Below are 12,736 nucleotides of genomic sequence, written 5' to 3'. Positions count from 1 at the left end.
ACGGTGACAGATGGTTAGGTGCAATCCTTAGTCTGTCGGGTTATTTGGTCTCACGGTGTATAACACTAATTGTACCTACTATTTGTTATATCTTTCCCTTTACTAACAAAAAATAGTACCGTAAAATGGGGTGAGTAGGTTTCGTGGGGAGAGTTGGGTTATGAATGGGGAGAGAAGGTTTGAAAGGGGGGTGAGATGGGTTTTTAGGGCTACTGCTACAAAAATAATGTATTCCAATTTAAAATGTAGCTATAGTAATACTCATAATTAATAAAAATATATCCAACAATCTTCCAAAATCACCTTTGTATGAAAACCCATCTCATCCCAATTACGAGGGACTACGGGGTGAGGTGGTTTTTCCTGTTTATCGTCAAAGTTATGAAATGGAACTACCCAAAATAAAATAAAAACTAAAATACAAACGTCCGGAACACTTATTATATACACCATTCAAGAAGCCAACTACGTAAAATAGTAGGATTAATAACAGGACATAACAAACACCTACATAATATGGGTAAAACTGACAGCCCCATGTGCAGAGCGTGCATGGAAGAAGAAGAAACAACAAAACATATTCTCCTAGACTGTAAACAGGCAGAAGTATATAGGAGCAAATACCTAGGGAATCCATGCACACTAAAGGAGGCAACTAGCAACCTGAAGAATTTGCTAGACTTCGTGGAGGAGCTGGGGTGGTTAGAGTAGCGCTACCTCGTTTCACGCAAAATAGGCATACTTGGATGTCGATTTGCGGAAAATGTAAAAATAAAATGTTATCGAGGTTTGAATGTTAGTTTTGTTCCTACTCACCCCATGTTACGGTACCGAGTAGTAATCGTCAAGTTAACTTTAGTAAGTTAGTAAATAATAGCGTTAGGTTGTAGTTCCGCGCGCGGATGTGTCGCAAGCCGCAAGCAGCAACGACGTGCTCCATTACTCCCGCTTACGACACTTACCTACACACGGCATTAAAAAAAATGCCAAATAACTTTAAAAACCCTTTTAATGTCGTAATAACTGTGGATGTACGTCTTCTTACTGTGAAGGGGAGACTTTTTGCGATAGGTTACTCAAACTGAAGTGATCATATTCGCTATAGTATAGATTAGGTATATGTATATATATTTTATGTATTGTATATATATTTTGATGGTCTTGCATATGTATGTTAAATTTTAATTTAGCTTTGCGTATTATATTTTGTTAGTAGTAGTAGCACCGCCCACGCTCTCTCTGCTTTGCCTTAAAGTTGACTGGTAGAGAATGCCTTTGGCATTAAGTCCACCTTTTGTACGATAAGTTTTTCTTTTGTGCAATAAAGATTAAATAAATAAATAGTTTCATTTAATGTCTTTCTTAAGCTCTACAATTTTTTTCATATCATAGTTTTTGAACCCAGGTAAATAAATTGGAGAGGGGACACACAATTTTTTTTTCTTTAGGAGCGATTATTTCCGAAAATATTCACTTTATCAAAAAAATGTTTCTTGAAGACCCCTATTTGTTTTGAGTGACCTATCCAACGAAACCCCACACTGTAAGGTTAAAGCGAAAAAAAAATTACACCCCCACTTTACGTGTAGGGACTTACTACCCTAAAAAAAATTTTTTTCTACATTTTATTGAACGACTGTCGGATTTATTGATTTACATATCGATGCCAAATTGCAGCTTTCTAACACTTTTACTATCACGGAGCAAAGCCTCGGACAGACGAACAGACAGACGGACATGGCGAAATTATAAGGGTTCCTAGTTGACTCCGGAACCCTAAAAAGGATATTTTACCGACCGAACTACGCGAGATTTGGTTTAGGCTGCTTTTCCACTGAGGCGGAGATGAGAGGAGACGGTCGGGAATCAATCACTAGTATTGATTGTAATGCAGCGGAGCCGAGAAGAAAACCAACCGCTTATATACGTACTTACGACATCTACAGTGCACGGCATATCAAAAAAGAATCTTTTTTTAAACATAGATAACGAAGGAGTAGCTTCTCAATTATTTTATTGTTTTTTTAGAGTTCCGTACCCAAAGGGTAAAAACGGGACCCTATTACTAAGACTCCGCTGTCCGTCTGTCACCAGCCTGTATCTCATGAACCGAGACATAGACAGTTGAAATTATCACAGCCGGGCTAGCACATGATTGGCGCGAGAGTATCTCGCCGCGACATAGACTACCCGTCCCTCTTTAATTCATACAGTTAGTAAAAGACGGGTAGTCTATCTCGCGGCGAGATACTGTCGCGCCAATCATGTGCTCGGCCTACAGATGATGTATTTCTGTTACCGCTATAACAACAAATACTAAAAAGTACGGAACCCTCGGTGCGCGAGTCCGACTCGCACTTGGCCGGTTTGATATTTTTTTCCCGATTTATGAAATCTCTAGGAAAGGCATCTTTCGGTCAACTACTGAAGAGTTGAAGACCATAAAAAGGTGCCATTTTAAAATGTTTTCCTTGCAAATTTCGTTGCAAAGGCTTCTGTGTTTGTTAAATTTAATATATATAATATATGTAATATTAAAATATTTAAGTTTTAAGATTTACCTTAAAACTTAAATACGCGATTAAGTCCAGTTTTACAATTTAATATATCGGTATTATTTATAATCATGGTAATGTATGGCAAATAAACTATGGATTTTTGTAATAAATAAAAATTACCAATTTACAAAATAGTGCCAGTTTATAGTAAATAAAACTTACCAAATTATAAAATAGTTTATGTAAAGGACCAACGTGCCGATGCGTAATGATGGACGGCAGATTAAATACACACTCAATTGTAATTACTCCTAACCACTTATACTTGAAACTGGAATTCAAGACCATAAAAACTACGACAGATACGTCACTGTCAAAACTGTCAATGTCACTTATGTCACTGTCAAGTAAACATTCTGGTTGGAAACAAAATACAATATAAAAGTGCTTGTTATTGTAGGCCTAATAGCAAGGCCTTTTTGAATAAAGAATATATTAACTCTTGACTTGAGGTTTCGCCAACCTTTTCCTAATATGCTTCTTTATTTTTTGTGAAAAAAATTAAACTTTTGTCACCGACTGCACTTTGTTTTCAACGGTCAACTAACATCGTAATAATTATGTTTCTATTTTTTTTTTCAATTGACAGTCATAATTTGGTACCTATTGCTAAATTCTAAATTTTATATTATACATATAGCCTTGACATTATTTAATCCATTTTCAGTTATGTAATCCTTGATCCTCGATTTTTTATGTTTTGACATCACTGCAAATTTTATATCGCCTAATATAATTTTAAGCTTTTGTAAATATTGCCTTTTTTACAATATTTGCACGCCTGCATGCAGACTGAATGCACGGATTTATTTTATCTTGTAACACCTTTTCATAACTGTGTTCTATGCAAATAAATTATTTGTATCTTTGAATCGAGACAATTCACGAACCTAAACACAATAAGGTTGCATCGTTCTACAACATATTATTCCTAGACTAGACTAGTCCTTTAAGTCTCACTCAAGCAAAACTTGACAATAAATAAAAACTCAATAAGGCAGAAATCACCGCGAAGCAGAAAGAACATTCTAACACTCGGAACAAACGTCTGATTGAGAAACCATGGAGTTACGGCCGGTAGCTGATAAAGATGGCGGCGATAACAATATTAACAATCATATCATAAGGCGAGCTAGACACTATTATTCTGCGATTTTGTCAATTAGCCAAATGTAGGTGTGTAATGTAATAATTTACATCTGAGTTCGTTCTTATTTGTAAATTATTGCACCAAATGTTATGAATACCCGAAGGTATTACAAGTACAATACCAGCTTTTCAACCAAAAATCACAGCAGTTTAAAGGGGCCCACTGACTATCAGTCCGCCGGACGATATCGACCTGTCAGTTAGAACAAAAAATTTACAGTTTCGAACAACTGACAGGCCGATATCGTCCGGCGAACTGATAGTCAGTGGGCCCCTAGTTTTTTTAGGGCGTCTTGTATTTATGTAAAAGTAAATTAAATTACGTCTGTAAATCACAGAATTAAAATTACCAATATACAGGGTCGAAACCCTGGGGGGAAAAAATGCCTTAAAACTTTAAGTTAGTTAATCTTACTTAAAGGCAACATTCTTTAATTTTTAAAAAGAAACAAAACTGCATTCAATGATTTTTAATATTTTTTTTCAATTTCGCTTGTATCGAGTATATATTAAATATATTCGATTTTAAATACGACAGACGAGTGTAAGAACTAATGTTTCTTGGAGAAATGTTATCATTATCATTAACTGCATAGACTAGTAGAATAAATAAAATAGCAAGTGTTTATTTTTTGGAATTTTTCGCCGGTTCGATTCTCGGGCGAGACGAGCGCATTTATAAAAATCTTCGAACGCAGTTTCCTTTTCTGAAACTTAAGGTTTTAAGGTACTTTCCCTTCAGGGCCCATAAATTTTTTCCACACTAATATTTTAAGGTAAGGGCCAACTTTTGTCGGTGCGCGGTGAACGGCGGATTAAATCCTTACACTGAATTGTACTCCACTAATTTTAAGAAGCACCTAGCACAGTAAAATTAATATTTTAGACATAAAACTCACCGATTTATGAAATAGTTTAGGTAAAGGAGCGACTCTATCGGAGCGCGGTGGTCGACTGCGGTCCGCGGCGACCCGATGGCCTGTTGCTGCGAAAATTCGTCCTTCGCCGGACGGTGGGGAGTTGGGGACGTGTGCTAAGGGGTATTAATTACTTAACGAGGGTTTTTAAGAAGAAAAGGAAACGAAGTCCCCAATTGCCGCTCTCGATGTTTACATTACTAGTAGAATAAAATTGAGGGCGTTTATTTTTTGGAATTTTTAGTCGGTTCGATTCCCGGATGAAACAAGCGAATTTCAAAAAATCTTTAAAAGCATTTTTTTTAAATAAATGAATTTTTAATGGTTACAGAGTGGGACCCACGGAGCACCATAGACGGTGCTGGCCAAGGTTCAGGCAGACCAAAAAGCAGATGGCGGGACGACTTTGACGCATACTACCCCAAATGGTGGGAAAATGCCGATGACAGGGTCGAGTGGAGAAAACGAGGGGAGGCCTTTGCCAAGCAGTGGGACACCAAAGTAGGCTAATAAAAAAAAAGAATGTTTCCTTTAAGTAAAGTGAGCTAAACTTAAGGTTTTAAGGTACTTTTCCTCCAGGGCCCATATTTTTTTTCCACACTGTATAGTATTTATACATTATACATATATATCGTCGTCTAATAGTACCCACAACACAAGCTTTATTGAGCTTAATCTGAACTAGGTCGATCTGTTTACAATTGTCCTACAATATTTATTAATTTGCTCATGACATATTAATGCAGGTTTAGGTAATATGTGATTATCTCGTCGACCTTGCAACCGAATGCCTAAAACATGAAATCTACGGCCGTTTGGTCAAGGTCTTGTGTGTAATTCCAAACGCTCTCTTAACCATCGTAAACTGGTATGAATTAAGAGGGGGCCGTAAGGCCTACCTAATCGTAGCTGGTAAAAGACGGGTGTCATAAATTTGACAGTGTCTGTCTGTGCCATAGACATAGTATATATAGGTACAAGTAGTTATAGACGCACCAGCACCACCGAGCGACCGGGGGTAAGAAAAAGAATATTCATATAAAATTTGGGCAGCATAGGATTATTTCTCTTTCACTCTTATAAATTTCGGTATTTCGCCATCGCCTCCTAACTATGATGCCACCCGGTCGGTGATACGGACAAAGCATGACACTAGTTTCTATTTCCTCTTATAGGAATCGCAATAAGACTATCTTTCTCTATCAAAGAGTGTCAGGCCCTTGGTCTGTGCCATTTGTGGCATCGTTGCTCTCAAACGGATGGAACAATTTCGATGCGGTATTTTAGGTGAAAGCGAGTTTTCATGCGGTGGTTATTAGCCATGTTTGATAAAAACCGGCCAAGTGCGAGTCGGACTCGCGCACGAAGGGTTCCGTACTATCACGCAAAAAACGGCAACAAAAATCACGTTTGTTGTATGGGAGCCCCACTTAAATATTTATTTTATTCTGTTTTTAGTATTTGTTGTTATAGCCGCAACAGAAATACATCATCTGTGAAAATTTCAACTGTCTAGCTATCACGGTTCATGAGATACAGCTTGGTGACAGACGGACAGACAGCGGAGTCTTAGTATTAGGGTCCCCTTTTTACCCTTTGGGTACGGAACCCTAAAAACGATCTAGCAGTTTCAAGAGTATTAGCTCTTTTCCAATATGATGTAAGGCATTTTTGGCATAAAAGCAAAGCGTAGGTTTTTTTTTAATTTGCATTTAATACTTAATATTCAAAACGTCGCACTTACTTTTCAAAAGTTGATGAAGATTGAAGTGCACTCTGTTATTCGTACCCACTGACACTTGGCATGGGTAGCTCTAATTTAATTGTATTAAAATTCCTATAACTACGTCGTTTTAATACGAGAGCGTAATTAAGTTGTATAGCGACGACTTTTGTGACTCAAGAGGGAGCGAAAAGTCAGGAAATTAGAAGGGAACTTAAATTATGACGCTCTGTACGAAACTTGCGACGGTAGAAATGACGTGGGTAATTTCATACTTTAAATTTGGCAGGAAAAAATATATTTCAGGACTTCATAGGAGTTTTAACAGACTTGGGTGTACGGGGCACTTCTATACCCGTAACGCACCACGGTGTAAACCACTACTTTATTATTGTAGCTGACGAGGCAAACGTCATTCTCAAAATGCCTCGAGTATTTACGAATATACAAGGCATTTTTCAGTAAGGCATTTGCGACGCAAGTAACTGTTAACTGCTCAAATAGAGACATAGTTTTAGTATAATTAAGGAAAAAAAAACAATCAGTCTTTGTGATTGGTCAAATGACTATATTTTTCGTAGGCTATGAATATTTAGTAAAAAAAGTGCCAAGCGTAAAACGCATTTTAGAATATGACTATAGGGTATTGGAAAATATATTTAGATATGTATGTATAACAACTATTTTTCAAAAGATAATATAAGAATTGACTGTTTTCTGTTAAATCTTTGTAATAATTATAATTTGTGCTGTGTTGCTATTATTCTAATTGATAATTTCTAATGTTGCTATTATATTCCAAAATAAATAAAAAAATACTACGGGGCGGATTAGGCCACGTAACGCACTACATTTTAGGTAAAGGTTTTGGATTGCCGCAGTGAACGTTTTAAGCTAGCAACAAAGAAAACAAAGTAAACCTTCCATAAAACCCTTTTATGAAATACAATGTATTATAAAAAGTTTCTCAATCGACTTAAATTGTCTGCCAGAGAGCTCGCCTATCAAATCCTTGGGTATAGTCGCTAGCATGATGTACAGTCGAAGGCAAAAATATCGATCCAGAAAAATGGCTCAAAAATATGTGAACACGACTTTATTGTCTAAGTTGTACGAGCGTACACATATTTTTGAAACTTTGGCAAAGTATATATCGTCGGCCTAAATCGCAAACCTCGTAACTCAATTTGACCAAATTTTACAGGAGGCACAAAAAACTTCATTACCAAAAATTTTGCATGAAGACTTACTTAGTATTTTTTTTAGATAATGTTAAATTAAATTTAGCCATCAGATTGTTAAAACCTATTTTTTTTTAAATCACCTGAACCTGGAAAATTTGGAGTTACTAGTTTTTCTTCAAAAATTTTAGAAAGCTAATCGGGAGTTAAGAGTTTTGCTATAAAAATCCGTAAAAATAGAGGATAATCTTTTGATCTCAACAAGGTAATTGTGGATTAAAAAAAAATAACTTGCAAATTAAAAATATTTATTAAACTTAAAAACAGAAAAGCCTCCTCTGACTTCCCACGTTAAAGTGGGAGTACAGAATTGCAGCGAGTCGGTAGTAGGATCCCATGGTTTGGGTAGCCAGAATCATAGGGGGCAAATGCTTGTCAACTTCCTCGAGTGAGGGGCTTTTCTTGATGAATTCGTTCTTCAACCATTCTAGGGCATTTATTTGTGTGATGAGCACAGAATAGATAGTAAATTTGTTCCTGAGTCATGGGTGTTTTCTTTGTATTTAAGTATTTATATATTATATATATCGTTGTCTGAGTACCCATAACACAAGCCTCCTTGGGCTTACCGTGGGACTTTGTCAATCTGTGTAAGATTGTCCTATAATATTTATTTATTTATTCAAGAAATAGCCCCAAAGGAACATGGAAGTGGACGTGATGGAGCCCAGATACTATGACAAAAAATGAGATCACAAAAAGCATATATATTCAGAGACGTCTCAGTGATCAACAGGTTCAACACCGGTAGTGATCACCGACTTGTTAGAGGCTCTCTGAATACAACCATAAGCTCGAACGTGTCCGTTTGATAAGTCCAGGCTCCGACTTCCGACCTAGGCTACTCCAAACCATGGTAGGATCTAAAGCATTTCAGTCGAACCTGGAGAACCGATTCGCTGCCGTGGAAAGCACAAATGCCGTTGACATAAACCAGACCCTCAAAAATGTGGTTGGAATCCTCAGGAAAGAAGGTATGAGATCTTGCGAAGTACAGCGTAAAGCCGGGAGGTCGAAGCTTTCAGAGGAAACCGTCAGGCTCATAATGGAACGATGAGAAAGACCCACCTGCCAAGTTGCAGAAGACGAAGGAAGGGAGGGAAGGTGGAAGAAGTCTTCACAGCGACGGGCTCTAAACAAGAAGATCGGCAACTAGTACGACGTGACATCCGGTGCTCCAATACACGCTTCATTGAGCAAGCAATCGGGGGTCAAAAGTTTTTGTCCAGTCCCTTGGAAGAAGCCACCTGACGAAGCTGACCACAACTGATGGGGCTGTTGTATCCTCCCGGTCGGGGATTCTCTCTGAAATCAAATCCTTTTATAGCCTACGCTGCGCACGCATCTCAGTCAGATCCCGAAATGAGGATTCTAGAGCCACATTGATCCACACACATTTTATGCGGCAAAGCTTCTGGTTTATGATGAGCGGTTCTCATCACGATGAGCCGATTTCGTGGCTTGAAAAGCGATTTTTTTGTGTCCACAAGGTGCCTCCAGAGGCAAGCTCTTGAAACTAGTTACTAGCAGAAAACCACGTAACTAATCTTCATGAGTAAAGATCCAGGCGAAGCAAACCTCGTATGTCCATGGCACGCAACCAAAGGACATTTTCAATAGTCTAATGTGTTTAAATATGATACATATCTATCAAGAATAAACAATCAGTAAAATCGTAGAACCTTATACACATACCTGTTATTCAGCACCCGTTTTCTTCTTAAATATTTACGCAAAACTGACGAGCAGTCACAACGACATCGCAAACTGTACTGATGGGAGTGGCGGCGGGGGGAGATACGAGGTATTTCTTTTACAAAAATGGCGGTCGGGAGTTGCGAGTTTTTCTATTTTGCTTTTTAAACGTAAACGGTTTATTTTTGGTATTTAAGAGTTTTGCCGTTAGATGCGTTCAGAATAGTACTATCTAAAAGTGTCAAAACACGATTTTCAAAAAAAATGGAGTTACGAGGTATGCGATTTAGGCCGACGATATATTTATGCCCTTGACTGTACAGTCTGAAGACACGCGGGTTTTCCCCTGCAAGTAGCATGCGACACGTGATAGTTCTAAAGCCGGCTTAAGACATTCTGTTGAGCGAATCAACCTGCCAGAGACAACTAACATACATAAGAGTTTTGAATGATTCACGGTTAGTTTCACTAGACTTATATTCAGTCAGTTACAGCAAAGATAGATATAACTCCGTAATAGATGGATACAGTCTAAGGAAAAAACATGCCTCGAAAATCAAGAAAATTTGATTCTCGATCAGATGGCGCTACTACCTTTGGCCTACTCTCGGATAGATGGCGCTGACGGTTTCGTTTGTTATTAACAATTTTAACGCATATCAGTGAAAGAACATGGGTCAATATCATATAAAAATAATTAATGCAAATAAAAAAAATCATTTATCCATATATAAATACATTTTATCGTATTTTATACATCTTCATTTTTAGTTTTAATCGTGTGTCGATAGATGGCAGTGAATTTAATGTGGTTACATAATTTACTATGACAGTACCGCTCTATCCTATTATATCCTCTTTGGTTACAGTCAGTGGGTTAGTTCGTAATAAAAGGTGTCATTAAACTTAAAGTTCTGCTAACAAATAATAAAACGAAATCATATTTGAGCATTTATTAAATTAGCAATACTTATGTTGGTTACTGTAGGAACATAGGTACCTACTTAAATAGTTATTACAATATCTCATTACCAATGTAGATACATTGCGATTTGCCAAAAGCTACATTTGGCTATATCGAGGCATATTTAGAAACTAAAAAATAATAATTTATTAACAAAACTTCCGTTTGACACAGACATATTAAATATATTAATAACGGGTCACTCACGTATTTTAAGTCGAAAACGCTCGTCATGTTTCACTCCGTACCGAGGATCGTCATCGGGAGCTTGCGTCGACGGTGACGGCCCGGCGCGCGGGCGCCGGTGGCGGAAGGGGGGGGGGGGGGGTTAAAATACGTGAGTGACCCGTTATTAATATACTTATTTAATAATTTATTAACTAATATTTGTGTTACTTACATACATGGGTAACACTGAAAGTTTTGAAAACAAGCCATTAGAGATCATGCAATAAATAAGTTTTTGGCAAAAATTTCATTTTTGGTACAAGCATTTATCGCTGACTGTACTTTTCTTTCCACAGGCAACTAATACTCATCGAGACAATTCTAAAAACCCCAAACACAATTAGGTTGCGTTGTTTTATCACAGAGTTCCTATGGCCACCTCCTGTCTCCATCATCAGATCAGCTCGATGGTACCATAATATTGCATTGTCATCCGATTTACATATGTATGCAAATTTTCAGCTTCAACGGAAACCGGGAAGCGGGTCAAATTTAACTTGCAAGATTTGACCCTTACAAACATGTTACATACATATTACATACATATTACATACATACTTACATAGGTACATTGCAAGTTAATAAAAAGCTTGTAAAATATGCATAAATACCAACAATACATGTCTTTTGTTTAATTATACCACAAAAAATCCTTAAACTTCTAACTGGTACATTGCACCTTTCTGATATTGAAATTACATTGATATAATGTTTTAAGTTTCCGCATACGCCTCTTTGGGTCAAAAACGTAACATATGACTTAAGGTTATGCGCCTTTCTAGACCGCGGGCCAGGAACAGATTTCCATGACCAATCGCCTCCCGGGCGAAAACTCGTATAGTGGTTAACGGCTAGGTATGATGAATCCTCGTGAACGTCAGCTGCCGCTCCGTTGGCGGGTTGAGAAATGGCAGCAAATAAAGTCTATAAAAAATTTTTTGCCATCGCCTCCCGCTTGATATTTTGTCAGATGATAGTTTAGATGCTATTGTGAATAAACAAAATCGTCAGCCGATTGTATCGCTGTGGAAAGACCGTCAGTTGGTCACATGAACATGTAAAAAAGAAAATTATTTTTAGGCATCGGCGTCATGTCCTCCCATTTGATACTTTGTCAGATGATAGTTTAGATGCTATTGTTAATAAAACAAATCGTCAGCCGGTTGTATCGCGGTGGAAAGACCGTGTTACGCGTTTCGGAAGCTGCCATTTCTCAACCCACCAACGGAGCGGCAGCTGACGTTCACGAGGGTTCATCATACATAGCCGTTAACCGCTATACGAGTTTTCGCCCGGGGTGCGATGACTGACGAAATTTGCGCCTGGTTCGCGGTCCATTCCTGTGGACATCATAAAAAAGTCAGACAAAGCTAAATCTTAATGACAGTTGCGATGACAAACTATGGCAATATCACCATGATGAGGGATGGGATGATTAAACTATATAATTCATAAAAGTTGTAAGATATAAGCCTAAAGGGGCCCACTGACTATCAGTCCGCCGGACGATATAGGCCTGTCAGTTGTTCGGAACTGTCAAATTTTTGTTCTAACTTACAGGCAAATTCAAATTCAAATGTTTTATTCGTGATAAACTTAAAACTAAAATTACATACAAAAGTATACTAAAGCTAAAGGAACTTATAAAATAGGTAGGAGTTGAAGTTTACCACGAAAATAGTCTCGCCTCAGCATAATGCTGACCCGAAGGTCAGCGCTGATCTTCCGGCGGGACCATTTTGGGTCACGATCGCAGCCGTACGACACGGCCCAACCATAAGCTGAACGCAGCCTTTGCAGCAGCGACCAGCGCCATCTTGTCTACTGTCTATGGCAGTACTTGACAATGTCATTATTGACAACAACACAGGCCGATATCGTCCAGCGAACTGATAGTCAGTGGGCCCCTTTAGTATAAGGGGGTTTTCAGAAAAAAATTGTACCATTTACTTTTTTTCGAAAAGCCATCAACTTTTGGGTTATTTAGACTCAGAATCACGAGTACTATTGAATGAGACAAAGAAAAAGTGTCCTCAGTTTTTCATACAAATTTTGGGTGTCAGTTTTGTAACGGTCCATAAAAAATGTATGTGGAAATGCGTTACAAAACTGTCATTTTTTTGGGACATTTTTTTTTCTTTTTAAATCGATAGTCCTCGTGATTCTGAGTAGAAATAACCCAAAAGTTGGTGGATTTTCGAAAAAAAAGTAAATGGAAATTTTCATTTGACCGAACGCGTTTTTTCTAAAAACCCTTAAAC

Source organism: Cydia strobilella, chromosome 27, assembly GCF_947568885.1.
Source record: "Cydia strobilella chromosome 27, ilCydStro3.1, whole genome shotgun sequence".
Taxonomy (NCBI): Eukaryota; Metazoa; Arthropoda; class Insecta; order Lepidoptera; family Tortricidae; genus Cydia; species Cydia strobilella.
This window is presented reverse-complemented; position numbering follows the sequence as displayed.